The following is a 13,142-nucleotide window of genomic DNA, read 5'->3' on the forward strand; positions in this document are numbered from 1 at the left end:
TAGGTGATGGGGAGGAAGGCAGCAAATCACACTGCCACGTGTGTATCTATGCAACAATTTTGCATGTTCTTCACATGTACCCCAAAACCTAAAATGCAATAAAATAAATAAATGGGGGAAAATAATAAAATAAAATAAAATAAACACAAAAAGAGAAAAAAAAAAGAAAATGGGAAAGGAGGAAAAAGGTACTAGAATAAATGATACAAATAGAAAATGAATTTTAAAAATAAGTTTTTAGATAGAAATACAAACACATGAACAAATCCAATAAACACAAATGGACTAAAGTAGAAACTAAAATAAAAGACAAAGATTTTTCAGTTTGGCTAAAAAGAAATTCAGGTATATGATTTTTACAGGGGGCACACTAAACTTCTAAGGAAATAAAAGGTTGAAAGTAAACAAACTAAAGGCAAAGCGAGGCAAAAATAAAAATAAAAAAAAGTTACTTAGGCAAAAGGAAATAAAATAACGATGAGGGATGGGGTCAAGATGGTGGGCTAGAAGCAGCTTGTATGTGCCGCTCTCGCAGAGAGGAACTAAAAGGCTAATGAACACTGATCCTGCAGGTCAGTCATCTAAGAAACCATGTTGGAATCCACCAAGGCAGCAGGAGAATAAAGAGAGTAGAGAGGAGCAAAGCTCATCACCTGGGATCACAGTGGAGCTGGAAGAACCTCCCCAAAAATGAGAAAGGGTGAGTGAGTGAGAGCTCCCGGGGAGTTTCATGCTCTTCACAGAGGCCTGTGCAAGACTGGGAATAGGAAAATCTGCCTGGCCCCCACTGTGCTTCCAGGCTAAGGGAGAGAGCTACCCAGACATTTTGCAGGGGCAACAATCAAGTTCAAGGGGACCTCCACAAGCCTCTGATCCCAGACCAGACCAGCACCAGATGGTAAAGCAGACAACCACATCTACCCCTGCTGCTGATAGCCAGGCAAGCAACCCCTGATAGAGCTTCTGGCTCAGTAGTCCTGCTTCTGAGAGAACTCAGCTGAGGGGCACAAGCCTCCTGTTGTCTCAGGAAACACCTGGGCAGTAGGGCATGTGACTCTGCTGACCCTGCAAGGCAAGCAACACTTGCTGGGGCTTCTGGACCAGCAGTCTGGCTTCTGTGTAGGCTGAGCTAGAGGGTGCAGCTTTCTGTTGACCCAGGAAACACCCAGACAGCAGGGCATGTGACCTGCCTAACCCTGCCACTGGTAGCCAGGCAGGCATTGCCTGCTGGAGTTTTGGCCCAGCAGTTCCACTCCTGTGGGAACTCAACCAGTGGGTACAGACTCCTATTGTCCCAGGAGGTGCCCAGAGCGCAGGACAGGCATTTCCCACAACCCCTGCCACTGGTGGTCAGGTGAGCCACATCTGCTAGGGCTGCTGGCCCAACAGTCCTAGTTTTCCCTGAATTTGCTGAAGGATGAAGGCTCTGTTGCTCTGAAAACACCAGGAGGTCAGGGCAGGCAATTCAACCCACCATTGCCTTCCATAGCCAGATGGGCCACACCCACTAGAGCTTTGAACCCAGAGGTACCACTTCTGCCTGAAATCTGCAGGCAGGTGCAACCCCATGTTTCCCCAGGAAGCACATGGACATCAAATTAAGGCCAACCTGGCAATAATACTGCTTGTCTGCCAACTGCAGCGCTTGCCTGAGGGAACTCCACAGATTAGAACACCCAGCAGAAGAAATGCAGGCACGTAAACAGTAATCATAGAGGGTGTCACCAAGACCCAGGAGTGGACTAGAATTAAAGCCTTATCTGAAACTATGAAATGAAAGGCTTTATCCCCAAAAGAATGTTAGTAATCACAAAAGTAAATGAGATAATTTAAATAAAAATAACTTTTCATTTATAAATTGCAATGCAAACATTAATTTTCACCTATGATAATTTACTTCAACAAAGCCCTCAAGTTTTTAAGGGGAGTATCCACTTTATTTTCCACATGCCCATCAAAGAGCATATTTGATCTTACTAGAAGGCCAATATTCCTTACCAGCAGCACATTAATCCTAGGCCTATAGGAAAAGGACTTGACTGCAATGAGCTTTGTGACAAAATGGAGGTTTTCAGGTTGCTTATGAAAATTCTGTTCTTTTGAAAAACCTTAACATGAATGACATGCTGATTTAGTTATAATCAAACTGAAAACTCAAAAAGCCAAAGTACCTTCTTTCCTCTGAATGACCATAACATTTCCCCAGCAAGAGTTCTTAACCAGGCTTAAATAGCTGAAATGAGAGAAACAGAATTCAGAATATGAACAGGAATGAGGATCATCAAGATTCAGGAAAACATCAAAACCCAATCCAAGGAATCTAAGCATTGCAATAAAATGATACAGGAGCTGTTAGTCAAAATAGCCATTATAAAAAAGAACCAAACTCATCTAATAGCGATAAAAAAACATGCTACAACAATTGCATAATGAAATCGCAAGTATAAACAGCAGAATAGAACTAAATGAGGACAGAATCTAAGAGCTCAAAGTCTGGCTCTCTGAAATAGTCAGACAAAAATAAAGAAAAAAGAATTTAAAAGGAAGGGGCAAAATGTCCAAAAGATATAGGATTATGTAAACAGGCCAAATCTGTGACTCACTGGTGTCCCTGAAAGAGATGGAGAGAAAGCAAGCAACTTGGAAAACATATATCAGGGTCTTGTGCATGAAAACTTTCCAACCTTGCCAGAAAGACCAACATTCAAATCCAGGAAATGCAGATAACTTCTGTGAGACATTATACAAGAAGACCATCTCAAAGACACATAATCATCAGATTCGCCAAGGTCCAAGTGAAAGAAAAAATATAAAAGGGAGTTAGAGAGAAGAGGCAGGTCACATACAAAGGGAACCCCATAAGGCTAACAGTGGGCTTTTCAGCAGAAACTCTGCAAGTCAGAAGACGTATTGTCTATATTCAGGGTTCTTAAAAGAATATTTGAACCAAGAATTTCATATCCAGCCCAATCAATCTTCATAAGTGAAGGAGAAATAGGATCATTTTCAAACAAGTAAATGCTGAAGGAATTCATTATCACCAGACCTGCCTTACAACTGGTCCTGAAAGGAGTGCTAAATATGAAAAGGAAAGATAATCAGTCACTTCAAATATACACTTAAGTAAACAAACCACTGACACTATAAAGCAGCCACACAGACAAGTCTGCATAATAACCAGATAACAATATGATAACAGGATCAAATTTACACATATCAATAGAAACCTTGAATGTAAACAGGCTAAATGCCCCATGTTCATAGTGGCAAGCTGCATAAAGAAATAAGACCCAATCTTATGCTGACTTCAAGGGATCCATCTCACATGCAATGACATCCTCATACTCAAAATATAGGAATGAGGAAGAATCAACCAAGCAAACAACAAACACAAAAATGCAGGAATTACAATCCTAATTTTAGACAAAACAGACTTTAAACCAACAAAAAACAAATAAAGAAGCACATTTTACAATGGCAATACTTTCAATTCCACAATAAAATCCAGTTAAGTAGAAGATGGCCAACTTGACGCAGCCAGGTAGAACAACTGCCATCAAAAGGCCAAGACAACTGGTACACTTTGAACAAATCTTCAGAAGGAAGGCATTGAGAGTGGATGGAGGGAAAACACAAAAGCTCTGCTAAAGTGGGAGGAAGCTGGGAACCCTACAGCAGGCTACCATGCAGAGGATTCATTCCTGCCCCACAGCAACTCCAAAGGAATGGATGAGTTGAACTGACAAGGAGCAATGCACTCTTGCCACAGGCCTCTGGAATCTTGGCAAAAGGAGACCCCTTAACTATCATGGACACTTACTTGAGTTGTCAAGAAGAACTGCTTAGAGAAGAGGTAGGGGCAGCTTGCCAGCTGATGCACAGCCCAAAGGGTTTAGTTCCTAAGCATCTGTAGCAAAGCATGACAAGGGATGCTCATCCCTGTAGGCTTAACATGCTACCGCAGGAGACGTTATCCCCAGGGAAATTCTCAGACTCGAACTCTGCAAGGTGGTCTTGCCCATCAGATAAGGATAGCCTGATTTGAGTACCCCTTGGTATGCTGGCCTCTTCCAGGGCCCCAGCCTGGACATGACTGCTTTTAGGACAGCCTCAGGTCCCCTGGGGGCCAATATAATACCTGCTGCACTAGTGGACTGTGCCTGACTGGCAGAGAGCTCCAGCAAGGCAGCCCTCATGGCCACATATCAGCCTGCCTATTCCCTACCCCCACTGCAGCTCCCTCCAGGTCCACAGCTACCACATACATCACACTGCCAACACATGGTGTACATGGGTGGGTTTTACCTTCCCAGCAATGACAGGGTGTGTATGCATGCATCCTACCCTGCCAATATACAGACCAGTGGCACTATAAAGCAACTGCACAAACAAGCCTGCATAACAAGCTAACATCATGATGACAGGATCATATTCACACATATCAATAATAACCTTATATGGAAAGGGGCAAAATACCCCAGTTAAAAGGTACAGAGTGACAAATTGGATAAAGAACCAAGATTCATTGGTATTCTATCTTCACGAGATCTATTTCACATGTAGTAACACCCATAGGCTCAAAATAAAGGGATGGAGATAAATCTACCAAGCACATGGAAAACAGAGAAAAGCAGGGTTTGCTATTCTAGTTTCAGACAAAATAAACTTTAAACCAACAGAGACAAAAACCAGGGGTATTACATAATGGTAAAGGTTTCCATTCAACAAGAAGACCTAACTATTCTAAATATATATGCACTCAACACAGAAGCAACCAGAGTCATAAAGCAAGTTTTTAAAGACCTTCAAAGAGACTTAGACTCCCACAAAACAAGAGTGGGAGACTTCAACACCCTACTGATAGGATTAAATAGATCACTGAGGCAGAAAATTAACAAAAATATTCAGGATTTTTTTTACTGAGCACTGGATTTTTTTGTTAACTGAGCACTGGATCAAAAGTACCTGATAGGTATCTACAGAACTCTTCACCCCAAAAGAATACAATATAAATTCTTCTCATCACCACATGCACATACTCTAAACTCTGCTACATAATTAGACACAAAACAATCCTCAGCAAATGCAAGAGAAGTGTAACAAAGCAACTACTCTCTTGCATCACAGCACAATAAAATTAAATATCAAGTCAGAAATAATCACTCAAAACCATACAATTACATGGAAATTGAATAACCTGCACCTGGACAACGTTTGAGTAAATAATGAAATTAAAGCAGAAATCAAGAAGTAAGAAGTTATTTGAAACTAATGAGAACCAAGATATCACACCAGAATCTCTGGCACACAGCTAAGGTAGTTGTTAACAGGAAAATTTATAGCACCAAATGCCCACATCAAAAATTTAGAAAGATCTCAATTTATCAAACTAACATCACAGCTAAATGGACCAGAGAAGCAAGAGTAAACTGACACCCAATTTAGCAGAAGAAATGACCAAAATCAGAGAAGACCTAAGGGGATTGAGATATGAAAACAACTCAAAAGATCGATGAATCCAAATAATCAATGGTTGTTGAAAAGATAAATAAAAAAGACCGCAAGCTAGGCTAATAAAGAAGACAGAAGATCCAAATAAAAACAATTAGAAATGACAAAGGGAGTTACACTGATCCTAAAATTACCAGTAAACCTACAGAAACACAAATAACCATCAGAGACTACTATGAATACTTCTATGCATACAAACTAGAAAATCCAGAAAAAAAATAAATTCCTGGACATATACACCATCCCAAGACTGAACCCAAACTCTATCAAATTAGCAATGACATTCTTCACAGAATTAGAAAATATTTAAAAATTTATACAGAACCAAAAATACAGCCTAAATAGCCAAGGCAATCTTAAGCAAAAAAAGCAAAGCTGGATGCATCACATTAATTGCCTAAACTATACTACCAGACTACAGTAACCAAAACAGCATTGTACTGGTGCAAAAGCAGACAAATAGACCAATGGAACAGAATAGAGAGTCCAGAAATAAAGCCACACATGCACAACCTGATTTTCAACAATCCTGACAAAAACAAGCAATGGCAAAATGACTCCCTATTCAATCAGATGTGCTGGGATAGCTGGCTAGCCAGATGCAAAAGATTGAAACTGAACCCCTACGTCATAACACATTCAAAAATAAACTCAAGATGGATTAAAGGCTTAAATGTGAAGCATACAATTCTAAATTCTTTCCTTGGAAGATAACCTAGGAAATACTATTCTGGATATAGGATTTAGCATAGATTTCATGACAAAAATACCAAAAGCAATTGCAACAAAAACGAAAATTGACAAATGTTATCTAATTAAACTTAAGATCTTCTCAACTGCAAAAGAAATTGTCAGCAAAGTAAACAGACAACCTACATGATATGGTTTGACTCTGTGTCTACACCAAAATATCACTTAGAATTGTGATCATTCCCATATGTCATGAGAGGTACCATGTGAGAGGTAACTGAATAATGGTGGCAGGCTTTTCTTGTGCTGTTCTCATATTAGTGAATGTCTCAAAAGGTCTGATCATTTTTTAAAGGGGACTTCAAAGCTGGAGACATCACACTACCTGACTTCAAACTATACTACAAGGCTACAGTAACCAAAACAGCATGGCACTGGTACCAAAACAGATATATAGACCAATAGAACAGAACAGAGGCCTCAGAAATAATGCCACACATCCACAGCCATCTGATCTTTGACAAACCTGATAAAAACAAGCAATGAGGAAAGTATACACACACACACACACACACACACACACACACACACACACACACATCAGCATATGGACACACAGACACAGGAACACATCCTATTGGTTCTATTATAGTTCTCTGGGGAACTTTAACAAATACAAATCCTCAAGCCAGAAGTTTGAGAACTGATGCCCTAGAGAAACTTTCACGCATGTGCTTCGACATGTACATTCTCTAGATATACAGAATGCTCCTTGAAGTATTGCTTGTATTAGCAAACAATGAGAATCATCCAAGTAACATGATAGTAATGAACATGAATAAATAATATGTGGGAAAACTCACAAAATGGATATCACAGAGCAGTGTAAATGAATATACTACAGCTGCATATAAAAATATAGATAAAATGTAGAAACACTATATTGAGGAAAAAAATAAGATTCAGATTACCATATACATTATGATATATCCTAATGAAGTAAAAATAATACATTCAGATATACTATGTATATATAATTATATATGTGAATACATATATGTGATATAAAACTACGTTTAGCAAAACAGTAATGTTCAAAATATTCAGGTTGATTGATTGTCTCTAGGTACAAAGTAGGGGAATGGGTCAAACAGGTAAGTGATTTCTATCCTGTAAATGATTATATCTATTGGTTAGCTATTGTGAACAAACTACTTTCAATTTCAGTGGCTTACATGATAATTAGTTTTTGGGGGGGAGTTGTTTATGATCTGTAAGTCAGCTGGGCCACTCAGCTTCAGGCTATGGTAGTTGGGGCAGCTCTGCTTCCCAATTCAGGTCTGTAAGAGCAATTCTGTCCTACACAGGTATGTTCTGGGACTGAGTCTGAAGGCATAGTAACTACTCAATGGTAGATTTTAACATTGAGGAAACACAGGGCATCAAGCTCTACAGTAACCCCACATTGCAAGCCTTGGCATGCTTGATATTGGTTAATATTCATTGGTCAAAACAAGTCAAATGCACAAACAGAAATTCTAGGGGTGGGAAAGTACACTATTTCCAGGGAAGTAAGGAAATGAGAAAAAAATATTTTGGAAGAGTCATATAATTTACCAAAATAATTTTGTTCTAAATATAGGTAGAGTTTTCTCAGCTATTCAATTTTTATTATTTATAAATTACATAAATGTCTCATAGTTTCTCTCTTATATAGCAAATATTTCATACTAAAATTAAATAGAAATCTGAACAAGAAAAAGCACCATTTGAGAGGCTAAAGATGTTGGATTTTATTGTTTAATCAGAAATTGTGTAACTATTCATAACATTTATAAATGTATATTGATCTCATTTCTTTTTTAGAATAAAACTAAAAATATTTTCAAGTGTATATTTTATTAACTCATGTTCAAAGTATTTTAATAATCCATTTTGTAGCAAAGATAAATAAGCAAGGAAAAAAAATTATTAATAAAATAAAATACATGCTATTATTCTCATTAAAATTACTTTCAATTATCAGGAAAATATAGTTTATAGAGTAACCCAGCTAAACATTATGAGTTTGCAGGATTTGGTAGTTATTATATCAGCATTTGGGATTCAAAACACTATGTTGTATATTGATTGCACATCCCTATGTGCTAAGTGCATATTCAAATTTTGTTCATCTCTTCATGGATACCTCTTTTAATCATTTTTATCATAAATGTGTATTTTTTTTTTTTGCTGTTTCTCCCTTTTCAAACCTTCTCGATTGTTCTCTGCTTTCTAATTTAACTGTAATTTCATGGATACATGGAGGCTGCCTCTCCTAGGCCTCTCAATTCCAATCTTTCTTTCTATAGAGAATATTTTTTAGCTAACTGTGCTTTACATCTACCTTTATTTGTCACTAAGTCCTCTGAAAATTCTTTTTACAGTTTATGAAAAGTATAAAAATAGTCATCAAGTTTGGAACAAACAAATTTATAGTTTGCAAATAATAAGCATTATATTTAGAAACATAGTATTTCCTATAATGGTTTCATTACACATATTACATACATGCTCTTCATGTGCATTCTTGTCATTTTTCAGACTTTAGTACATAACTACAGAAACATAAGAGCTTGTAACTATTGGCAGGGCACCATGGCACATGTCTGTTGTCCCAGCACATTGGGAGGTCAAGGTGAGCAGATTACTTGAGCTCAGAAGTTTGAGACTAGCCTGGACAACATAGTGAAACCTCATCTCTACAAAAAATACAAAAATTAGCCTAACAAAGTGGGACTTGCTTTAGTCACAGCTACTTGGAGGCCAAGATGGGAGGACTGCTTAAGCCCAGGAGGTGGAGGTTGCAGTGAGCTGTGATCGTGCCACTGCACTCCAGCCTGGTCAGAGTGAGACTCTGTCCCAAACAAAACAAACCAAAACAAAAACCTGTTTCTATTGAAAATGACTTTAGTTTTGAAAATCAAACATATTACAGGTGCCGGATTGATGTTAATCACTTTTTTAAAAAAGAAATATAGTGAAGTGTTTTTATGAGAGAGGCGTGGAACAGGAGGACTCAATGCTTCTTACATCACTAAGTCGGAAGTGGAAAGCATAGAAGTAAGAAGACTTGGTTGGTTTCTCATTCTGGCTCTGCATAAATGTTCCTACATGACCTTGGATAGGTCATGTGATATTTACATTTCCATCTCTGAAATTTATTGTCTTTATTTGGAAATATGGATAATAAATTCTGGTCAATATACTCTTAATGATTGTTTTGTAGATGTAGTAAAAGACTTCTTACGAAGCAAATTTTTAATTCTTTGTACCCTTCAAATTTGGGATTTTTTAAAGATTCTCTTGTTGTCTCTAGTTAAGTCTTCTGTTTTGTTTTGTTTTACTTGCCAAATGAGTAGTTCCTCTCCTAGGAAATCTTCAGTAAAAGGTAATAGATTTTTATGAGCTGAAGAGAAGTCAGAGTATAAGTTATTATGTAGAATAGTTTATCACTATTTCTGTAAGTAGTGGAAAAAAGTAAATTACTATTGCTATATTGTAGTCTCATTGACCTGTGTCCATCTACTCAATAGAACTATTTGAAGTTATAAAAAGGCTGTTAGTCACAATGTTCTTGGTTATCATAGAATATGTATTAATTTCATGCAGCAGAATTACATATAACCAAAATCTAATAAAATTAAGTTCAAATATCTTCTTGCATTATATTTGTATAAGATACAACTTTGGTTTCACTGAGTCATAAAATGATTACATTAGAAAAACTCACACTTAGAATTTAGATTACATAAAAATATTAAGGCATATGTGAGATACATTTAGTGTACAATTTGTGAAAACCCTCCAATGTTTATGAACTAAAATAAAAGGGCTGCTTTCACGCAAGTTTCTTTAAATTCTTAGCCTTGATACAGCACTTCTGGCTGAGTGAGGACTGAGGGTAGAAAATGATGGCACTGGGACAGAGCAAAGTAAAGTAAGTACAAGTCCACACAGAGAATGGTGTTGGTTGGTTTCCTGAAATAAACAGTGATCACATCTAGTGCTCCTGCCTTCACTCCAAAATGCTGTGTTCTTCCTTTGTGTAGAAATCTAGAGTCAACCAAGAATCACAAACAAAAGGAACTGAGATGACAGCACTATATACAGCTATTGTGGATTCTAGTGAAGTGTGAGAGAGAGAGAGTTGAACCTTAAGGAAAGAACAGCCGCTGCCTGAGTAGTTCAGAAAAGTTCAGTGAGATCACAGAGGGAGACCCAATTCAAGAAAGAAATAGAGAAACGCAGAAACCTGAAAAATATTTGCATGATAGCCAAGAAAGCTCAAGTAATATTTGTAATAATTTTGCAATGAGTTTTCCTACGGAGGGACTCTAGACATCTCCTTTAAATGCCCCAAATAGTGGAGCTCAAAAGGAGAATGATGTAAAGCACAGCACAGAAAAAGAATAAACCTCCAGACTAAGGCCTCCCATGCTTTGCACCAGAACTATTGTCTCTTGGATGGATGCATTGTGTAGAGCTCCAGGGTCACCTGGGCCAGTTGCTCATGCACCTTCAAATGAATCATTTTTTCTTTTACCTTTACTTGACTCATAACAATTGTACATATTTATGGGCTACAGAGTGATACTGCAATAAATAAGTATAAAGAAGTAAGGAAATCAGGGTATTTAGCATATTCATCATCTCAAACATTTATCATTTCTTTGTGTTGGGAATGTTCAAAATCCTCTCTTCCAGATTTTTGCAACTATATACCAAATTATTGTTAATCATAGTCATCTTGCAGTGCTATAGAGCACAAGAACTGATTCCGCTAGTCTAGCCATAATTTGGTATCAGTTGACCAACTTCTTTCCATCATCTCCCTCCCCTTCTCAGCCTCTAATAGCCATAATTCTGCTCTTTATTTCTATGAGCTTAACATTTTTTAGCTCCCACATATGACTGAGAACATGTACCATTTGTTTTTCGGTGCCTGACTTATTTCATTTCACATAATTTCTCCAGACTTATACATGTTGCTGTGAGTAATAGGATTTCATTCTTTTTGTGGCTGTATAGTATTCCATTGTGCATATACACATTTTATCTATTCATCTATTGGTGGACATTTAGGTTGATTCCATATCTTAGATATTGTGAATAGTGATGCATTAAGCATACGAGCACACTTATCCTTTTAATATACTGCTTTTTCTTCCTTTGAATAAATACCTAGTAGTGGGATTGCTGCATTTTATGGCAGTTCTATTTTTAGTTTATTTGAGAAACCTCCATGCTGTTTTCCACAAGGGCGTACTAATTTACATTCACATTGACAGTGTATAAATTTCCTTTTCTCTGCATTTTCACTAGCATTTTTATTTTTTTCTTTTTGATAATGGCCATTCTAACTAGGGGGAGACAATATCTCATTGTGGTTCCGATTTGCATCTCCCTGAGGATTAGTGATACTGAGCATCTTTTCACATGCTATCAGGTCATTTCTATGTCTTCTTTTAAAATACGTCCATTTATATCTTTCCCCACTTTTTAGTAGGATTCCTTGCAGGTTTTGTTGCTGCTGTTGAGTCGTTTGAATCCCTTGTATGTTCCAGATATTAGTCCATTGTTGTATAAATAGATTGAAAATATTTTCTTCCATTCAAAAGGTTGTCTCTTCACTCTGTTGATTGTTTCCTTTGCTGCGCAGAAGCTTTTAGTTTGATATGGACACACTTGTCTACTTTTTTGTCATCTGTGCTTTTTAAGTCTTACCTACAAAATCTTTGCATTGAATAATGTTCTGACGCATTTCCCTTACGTTTCTTCTAACAGTTTTATAGGTTTAGGTCTTATATTTAAGTCTTTAATCCATTTTGAGTTGATTTTTATATGTGGTGAGAGATCAAAATCTAGTTTTATTCTTCACAAACGGATATTGTTTTCCCAGCACTCTTTGTTGAAGAGGGTCTCCTTTCCCTGTTGTATGTTCTAGGCACCTTTGTTGAAAATCAGTTGGCTGTAAATATGTGGATTTATTTCTGGATTCTGTATTCTGTTTCATTTTTCCATGTGTCTGTTTGTACACCAATATCAAGCTGTCATGGTTACTACAGCACTGTAGTGTATTTTGCAGTCAGGTAGTACGATGTCTTCAGCTTCACTCTTTTTGATAAGCATTACTTGGGATACTTAGACTCTTTGTGGTCCTCTGCAAATTTAAGGATTTTTTTTTTCTGTTTCTGTGAATAATGTAATCCGTATTTTGATATAGATTGCATTAAATCTGTATGTCACTTTGGGTAGTATGGGCATTTTAACAATATTAATTCTTCCCATCCATGAGCATAAGACATCTTTCCATCTTTTTGTATGTCCTGTTCAATTTCTTTCATCAGTGTATTACAGTTTCCATCGTAAAGATTTTTTACGTCCTTGGTTAAATTTATTCTTAAGTGTCTTATTCATTTTTTTTTGTCTCTATTGTATATGAGATTGCTTCCTTGATTTCTTTTTCAACTGGTTTATTATTGGTGTATTGAAATGCTGCTGAGGTGGACATGACTTGCTCAAGAAGCTAAGGGTAAGTGTGGCAGGCAGGTGGAAGGTTGAGTGGGGAAGGTTAAAAATAAAGGTCTGAGAAGTATGAGAGGCCAAAGCATATAAGATCTTCCTATCTGTTGCTGGTAAGATATTTGGAATTTAGTCTGAGTGCTAAGATATTTCAAGACAAAGGAGATTTATTTATTCATCTCAAAGTTGATTGCAATGTGCTAGACAACTCAACACAGCATCCTCCTGTGTTTCTCAAACACACCAAGCATGCTTCTCTCAGAACATCTAGGCACTCTCTGCCTCTGCTACTAGGATATTCCCATGGCTTTCTCCATGACTTCAGTTAAGACCTTTTCTCTAACTTCACCTTATCATGGAGGGTGGGCATCTCTTAT

General features: G+C 37.3%; 1 protein-coding gene across 1 annotated transcript in view; it reads right to left on the reverse strand.

Annotated features, from left to right (window-relative positions):
* The window catches only part of SPAG16 (sperm associated antigen 16), a 1,101,632-nt gene that overhangs the window by 489,167 nt on the left and 599,323 nt on the right, over window positions 1-13,142 (reverse strand). The gene's annotated exons all lie outside the window — the stretch shown is intronic.

This window comes from Cebus imitator, unplaced genomic scaffold (genome assembly GCF_001604975.1).
Source record: "Cebus imitator isolate Cc_AM_T3 unplaced genomic scaffold, Cebus_imitator-1.0 Scaffold89, whole genome shotgun sequence".
Classification (NCBI taxonomy): domain Eukaryota; kingdom Metazoa; phylum Chordata; class Mammalia; order Primates; family Cebidae; genus Cebus; species Cebus imitator.